Here is an 8519-nt window from a genome sequence, read left to right as displayed (position 1 = left end):
TTCTCTTTGTCATTAATGTGTAGTGTATTTTGAGCACTACCTAAACTAACAGATTCCTTTATTGATTTTAGTTGCATGTAAATCAATGTCCGGTACATCCACTTCAGGACAATTGCCCTGAGCCTTGGCTTGCTACCTGCTACTCACATCAAATTGAGTCCAATCCAATGCAACATTTGGATGCACATGTGTGAATCAGAAGGTCAAGATTTGGAGCCATGTAACCAAAGGCAGTTGTCATGTAATCAGACAAACAAAAGCAATGTAGATTGGACATGAGACTTCTATGATTGACTAAAATAATAGTGAACAGGACTGAGAAGAGTACATTATACCTATTACATTTTCCTAAATACACTGCTCAAAAAAATTAAGGGAACACTTAAACAACACAATGTAACTCCAAGTCAATCACACTTCTGTGAAATCAAACTGTCCACTTAGGAAGCAACACTGATTGACAATACATTTCACATGCTGTTGTGCAAATGGAATAGACAACAGGTGGAAATTATAGGCAATTAGCAAGACACCCCCAATAAAGGACTGGTTTTGCAGGTGGTGACCACAGACCACTTCTCAGTTCCTATGCTTCCTGGCTGATGTTTTGGTCACTTTTGAATGCTGGCGGTGCTTTCACTCTAGTGGTAGCATGAGACGGAGTCTACAACCCACACAAGTGGCTCAGGTAGTGCAGCTCATCCAGGATGGCACATCAATGCGAGCTGTGGCAAGAAGGTTTGCTGTGTCTGTCAGCGTAGTGTCCAGAGCATGGAGGCGCTACCAGGAGACAGGCCAGTACATCAGGAGACGTGGAGGAGGCCGTAGGAGGGCAACAACCCAGCAGCAGGACTGCTACCTCCGCCTTTGTGCAAGGAGGAGCATGAGGAGCACTGCCAGAGCCCTGCAAAATGACCTCCAGCAGGCCACAAATGTGCATGTGTCTGCTCAAACGGTCAGAAACATACTCCATGAGGGTGGTATGAGGGCCCGACGTCCACAGGTGGGGGTTGTGCTTACAGCCCAACACCGTACAGGACGTTTGGCATTTGCCAGAGAACACCAAGATTGGCAAATTCACCACTGGCGCCCTGTGCTCTTCACAGATGAAAGCAGGTTCACACTGAGCACATGTGACAGACGTGACAGAGTCTGGAGACGCCGTGGAGAACGTTCTGCTGCCTGCAACATCCTCCAGCATGACCGGTTTGGTGGTGGGTCAGTCATGGTGTGGGGTGGCATTTCTTTGGGGGGCTGCACAGCCCTCCATGTGCTCGCCAGAGGTAGCCTGACTGCCATTAGCTACCGAGATGAGATCCTCAGACCCCTTGTGAGACCATATGCTGGTGCGGTTGGCCCTGAGTTCCTCCTAATGCAAAAACAATGCTAGACCTCATGTGGCTGGAGTGTGTCAGCAGTTCCTGCAAGAGGAAGGCATTGATGCTATGGACTGGCCCGCCCGTTCCCCAGACCTGAATCCAATTGAGCACATCTGGGACATCATGTCTCGCTCCATCCACCAACGCCACGTTGCACCACACACTGTCCAGGAGTTGGTGGATGCTTTAGTCCAGGTCTGGGAGGAGATCCCTCAGGAGACCATCCGCCACCTCATCAGGAGCATGCCCAGGCGTTGTAGGGAGGTCATACAGGCACGTGGAAGCCACACACACTACTGAGCCTCATTTTGACTTGTTTTAAGGACATTACATCAAAGTTGGATCAGCCTGTAGTGTGGTTTTCCACTTTAATTTTGAGGGTGACTCCAAATCCAGACCTCCATGGGTTGATACATTTGATTTCCATTGATAATTTTTGTGTGATTTTGTTGTCAGCACATTCAACTATGTAAAGAAAAAAGTATTTAATAAGATTATTTCATTCATTCAGATCTAGGATGTGTTATTTTAGTGTTCCCTTAATTTTTTTGAGCAGTGTATTTTCTGAGGATGGCAGTAAAATTCCTCCAGAATATTGAGAACAGGAAGTTGTCCCACTTACACCTCACCTCATAGAGGTTGAAAAGAAAGATTTAGAACATATCGGCTCAGTTTTGTTTTAATTCAAATCTGCTCAGTTTATACATGTAACTCACAATTCTAAAATGGCAGGCACCTACTTTTTAAGGCACCTGCAGCCTACTTTAAACAATAGAAAGTATGTGATATCTTAAAGGGCAATTCCGCCACTTTTCAACCTCATTCATCATCTCCAGCATCAAACCAGTGCCTACATATGTGAAAACAGCCTTAAATGAAGGCTTCTCTGTGACTCACAGGGTAGGATTAAAAGTAAAGAGTGATTTTCAAAACTTGCATAGAGTTTACAGCCCAAGGGAGGGTATTTTCTTGCTCCCTACTTCACCGCAAATGTCATAGTGTTTGAAAATCAGTTTTAAAAATGTTTAAACTTTTCATGTCATCGGGTAGCACTTTTTAACTTAATATTATTTTTCTACAAAACGTAGGAATGTGCGTTTTTTACATATGTTTACACGTATTATGCTGGAGATAATGAAAATGAGGTTGAAAAGTGGTGAAGTTACCCCCCAAAAAGGCAAGCAAAAAGTATCATTAAAAACAGTGATTGACCAGGGCCCGGTTTCCCGATAGCGATGGAATTGATGTTTACAAGTGTTTTAATGATGCATCTTTCCTACAACGGCCGAAGATGTCGTGCGTTTCCCAAAACACCATGCAGAAAGAACGTTTCCTAGTGCGTCTTTGGAGCATGTGTTGATACTGATAGGATCGAAAGAAAGGCAGCGCTCTTTTTATACATTGCTTGTTTGTATAAATTGCAAAAACATTGGCAACGTTGTATTTGTAGTCAACTTTGTTCTGAAGTTATCAGCGTCACATAGAGACGGATAAACCATGTGTTTCTATGTTTAGTGGAGATCTGTGTATAAAGTGACGCGGGAGGGCAAAAAAACATTAACGACGCACTTAGCTGTTCGACGAGTGGTCAAAGGCAGGCGTTAGATTACAATCGTTTACAAGTGCAACGTTAATAACGATGGCTTTGGGAAACATTTCTGAGATTTAACGATGCTCCTAAGGATGACCTCAACCTTAAGATGCTTTTGGGAAATGGGGCCCAGATCACACAGTTCTACCAAGATAGTTAGCGGTAATAAAAAAATATATAGATCTATATAACAAAATGAGCAGTCGTTTTTTATAATCTGTTGAATGGTTATGATATTTATACCTATACTAAGCAGTGGTGGAAAAAGTACCCAATTGTCATACTTGAGTAAAAGTAAAGATACCTTAATAGAAAATTACTCAAGTAAAAGTGAATGTCACCCAGTAAAATACTACTTGAGGAAAAGTTTTAAAGTATTTGGTTTTAAATATACTCAAGTATCAAAAGTCAATGTAATTGCAAAAATATATGTATCAAAAGTAAAATAATAAATACTTTCAAATTCCTTATATTAAGCAAACCAGATGGCACCATTTAATGTTTTAAATATTTTATTTACGGATAGCCAGGGGCACACTGCAACACTCAGACATAATTTACAAACGAAGCATGTGTGTTTAGTGAGTCCGTCAGATCAGAGGCAGTAGGGATGACCAGAGATGTTATCTTGATAAGTGCATGAATTTGACCATTTTCCTGTCCTGCTAAGCATTCATAATGTAACGAGTACTTTTGGGTCATAGAAAATGTATGGAGTAAAAAGTAAATTATTTTCTTCAGGAATGTATAGAAGTAAAAGTAAAAGTTGTCAAAAATATTAATAGTAAAATAAAGTACAGATACCCCAAAAACCTACTTATGTATTACTTTAAAGTATTTTTACTTAAGTACTTTACACCACTGATACTAAGTACACATAACAGTCAATTATAATTTCATTATACCTTAATAAAATATCAAAATCTTCCCCTTCCCCTTTTATGCTCTCTGGTTGCTTCACCATCTACCCATTTGGCTGTGCATTTGGATGAATACACTCATCTTATTAATATCTCCACTGTTAAATTAAACACCTGTTTAAATGTCCAGATACTATTGCTTTTCTCTGGTAGCAGGAGGATACTTATTTGGTATTTTACTGGTGCTCTTGTGGTGAAAAGACAAACGTTGCTGATAATGCCGTGATGATAAGAAGATCCGCAGACACTGTACTTTGATTATAAAGGTTTATTATAACAAAGAGTTTCAGCGTCAGATTTACAGATACCTGCAGATATCTGAAGAACAGCCGGACCCAATTCTGTGATTTGCTATTCTCATCTCCTTTGTTCAAGACCTGGTATTTATATCCTATGTGACATAGTATGGCGTGATTTTAATACACCAATCCCTGGCTTTTCACATATCTTCCCATATCCTTTTTTCCAGGAACTTAGTAATGCTTTCCAGATGTTTCCGAAAGCAGAGCCAAGTTTCCTCTAACACACTTTTGCAAACGTCAGCACAATCATAGACCCTCAGACACTACATATTTCCCCCCTTCGAGACTAATTAAGTCTCGAAAACAAAAAGAATAGGATTATGACAAATAACAATTTTCTCACGGCCCCTCTGCCCTAGGCGACCACCTAAGTACTCCAGATCAATTCATAAATCTTTATCAATACATTTTAAGCAATGATGCAATTGAATACATATGAAAACCCCAGCAAACAAAATACAATCAAAATGTCCACATTCAGGCTGGTCGACCCATCGGACCCTCCTGTGGATTCTCTCTGTCCCTGCCTAGACCCAATATCCCTAAGCTTCAACGAAATAAACAAAAACATCTGAGGTCCCCACATGTACCCAACAACAGAAAACATAATTCTTCAAAAATTAATACAGAAAGAATATAACACTGGAATGTAGTCCACTACACTTCATCTCCTCCACAGTGTCGACTTTCAATGCGACGTCGATGATGGAATCTGAACATTTCCACACCTTCCTTGTTCCACTTCTTCCAGTCCATTCATATTGTCCATGTTTGAGTATTTGAGTCCCTCTACATATTCCCCCATATGCTTCTGGAAGAAAAGAAAAGACCAAACAGTATCTTTTGCAAAACAACACGTTCAAATTAAAACATCAATATCAGCAATAATATAAGAATGATATATAAGATTATATATACAATTAATCACATCCCATTTCCCCCTTTGATTCATAAGAAAATACTAAATATCACAATAATATAATTATCCCACAATCAGATATTCCAAATTTCCTAGAGTTATTTCAACCCTAGTTTTCATAACATTTTAGTCTGACTTTTTCCAATGTTTTCTTTTTCTCTAATTTTTTTTTTTTTTCAAAAACCATTTCACTGATTTATTCACAAAACTCTTTCCCATTTTCTGAGGATATTAAATCGGGAAATTCCCACCTGCTTATGACTTCTTTACACAACAACTTTGCAACCGACTGAGCATCTTTTAGCTTAGTTGAACATCTTATGCACCTCTTGGTATATGAATGTAACCAAGAATATCAGTCACACATTATTTTTCAGACAGATTATGCACCTGCCTATGACATAGTCAATCTATTCCAGAAAATATGATTCCAAAAACCATACTCCTTTGTGATCTTTCTCCTAACCTCCCCTTTACAACATTAGCTAACCCATAGCTTCCTAAATCATCATGGTTTCTCCAAAACAATAATTGATTGCTACTCTAAGGATTTTTTTTTTTTTTTCATTGTCTTCAAAACACTTGCTTTCGAAAGTCCTTCAATTTCTGGTTCAATCCCTTGGATTGCTTCATCTTTCAATGGATACTGATTCTTCCAAGGAGGTCTGGTTCCTGGTCGAAGTTCAACTTTCACCTCGATTGGGCTGATTTCACAAATCCAATATCAGTACTACTTTGATATCCCAAACATTCTTGAACTTTTTTCAACATCTCTTCTTCCATAGATTCTCAATTCATCTTCACACTTCAAATAGATTCATCTGTCATCCATACAGCTTATGACTCTCCTTGTCCTTGAGCCAAAATCATCATTTTCAGAAATCGCTGATCTTCACTCCTCCAAATCCTTCTCATAATTAGTTGATTTGACATAGTGAGATGTGTAACCTCTTCAGGCTGAACACAGATAAAAGCAGTTCCGCTATCCATCATCACTTCCCATGGTCCATTGTTTATTTTCACTTCAATTGTTGGATATTTTTCCCTAACTGGTGCTACCAGCTGAAACCCCCCTTTCGGATCTTCTAGGCACCCCTAGAATCCTTGCTCCTATAAGGGTTCACCTGTCCTCCAGATGATCTTCACTTGCTCCTGTATCTTCCTCTGAAATTCTTTCTTTCCAGAAACTATCTATGGATATGAAACAACTGGTACCGCTATTGGTGTCTGGTACAATTGCGGTTGGAACTGGTTCGGTTGAAGCTGTGGCAGTGATTGTTGATTTGGTTTACACTGATTCTGCATAACCAGAGCTTGTTTCTTCTCCTTCTTATTCTCCACCAGTTGTATTTGATTGAGTTTTCTGAGAGTTTCTTGGTCCTGTTCTTTCTGGTTGTGTTCCTTTTTCCGGTACAGATCCACTTGATGGGCTATATGATCTGTATAGACACCTTTTGTCATGCTTCCAAGTCCAACCACCTCTGCCAGTTTGCTCCTTACTGGTGAGGGCAGTCCCATCTGTAGTTTAGCTCTCAAGATTGACTGCTCAATTTGACTCACATCTGGATCATTTCCGGTAATATTTCTCCACACTTGATGAACTCTTGACACGTAGGCTCTCGGATTTTCTTGTTGTCCTAGTGGATCAATCAGAATGTTGTCAGGATGCACATTTGTTGGAAACGTATCTCTCAGTGCTCTCCACAGCCGATTTCTACTTGCAGCCAACAATTCAGGGTCGTTCACTGCAGTCCCCACATATCTATGAAGTCCAGCTCTCTGAAAAATTTCTTCCATGCCTGGAATCACAAGGAGATTAGCCAAAAGTCTCTTAATGTCTCCTATGGCAGACTGTGTTCCCACCGTAATTTCTTCCAACTTTGAAATCCAAGGATATGCTCCATCTTGAAGAGTAGGCAGCTTCTCAAGTATATCTGACATATCGGTATTCTGCAAAGGCTTATATTCTAGGTTTTGTCCTCGAATGATCACTGGCATCATCTTCTTACTTGTGCTCCCTTGTCTTGGCCTCAATGTATACTTCTTCTCCAATTCTTGGGATCCTTTTTTCAGCAGTTTTTTCTTCTGTATCTTCAGCTTCTTGAGTTGTTCTTCCAGCTCTCTTACTTCTTCTAAATTATTGGCCTTATCCAGGTATGATACGCATCGGTCTATATCTCTTTCTATTTATTCTGTGCTAGTCATTGTAGGATAAAATCCTCTTGAATATGAAGCACCTTTAATCTCCAAATGTTCATCGTTGTCTCCATCTTCATTTTCATCAGAACTTGAATCACTTGTATTCTTCTTCTTCCAACTTCCATCACCCCTTCTTTCCGCTCTGGCCAACCTCTGTCTGATGACAGGGTCATATCCACCCATGATCTCTTCTGAATCACTCTGATCATCATCATCATCATCATCATCAAGTTCCATCCTCCTGAACCTCACTCTACCCTTAGTTTCCAGACATCTCATTTTCTTCCTACTTTTGGAGTTTGGATTCATCTTTATGGTCGTTTCTGCTTGTCCTCTCTCTATTATTCGTTCATCTTCATCTCTGATGCAATAGTCACCCTCCTGAATGATCACTGGAAGCTGAGGATAAACGTCCTTAAACTTGGCTTCTTTCTCATAAGGTGGGGGTGTTTTTGCTGAATCCATATGTGAGAAAGGTGTATTGACTTCTGCCATTAGTTTTTCTGTCACCTTCACCTCTTTTGCCATTTTCTCTGTACCTCTGTCTCTCTTATCTTTTGTATCTTTTATCAGTTTTTGTCCTTCATTTTCAAACAGCTTAAGAACACCCAGCTCTCTTTGTCTCTTTTCTTTACGTTGTTGTCCTTTTCCCCCCTTCTTTTGATCTGCCTTATACGTGGATACAAGCACTTGCATTATCTTGATGACGTCTGGGTTAAGAGTCCCTTCCACTGGCCATGGTTGTTCAATGTCAGGCCAACGTTTATTCCATTTTTCAGATAATCTTGCAATACCATTAACTAGAGGATTACTATTCTGTACTACATCAAGAGGAGTAATTGCTTTTGTAGTTTTGATGTCCTTTTTCCCCATTGTAACGACTCTGTTATATGTTTCCCTCTTTTTTTAAATTAATTTATTTATTTAAATTAAAAATAATTAATTAATCAATTAATCAATTAATTAATCAATATATAAATTTATTTTATGAATTTTATTTTACCAAATTATTGATTAGTGGCAGTCTTACCACATCCGATCAGGAAAAGTAAAGGAAAGTAGTCAACTTCAGAGCAATCCAAAAAGAAAAGACCTGTAATCCAGCAACACTACAGCACCCACAACCCAATTGCTTAATAAGCACCCAATTATCTTAATTTTACAGAATAATGTCAATGCTGGATTTCCAACACAACACTAATCAAAACA

This window comes from Coregonus clupeaformis, chromosome 10, assembly GCF_020615455.1.
Source record: "Coregonus clupeaformis isolate EN_2021a chromosome 10, ASM2061545v1, whole genome shotgun sequence".
In the NCBI taxonomy this organism is placed as follows: Eukaryota; Metazoa; Chordata; class Actinopteri; order Salmoniformes; family Salmonidae; genus Coregonus; species Coregonus clupeaformis.
The sequence above is the reverse complement of the archived record's forward strand: the minus strand, read 5'-3'. Positions refer to the sequence as shown.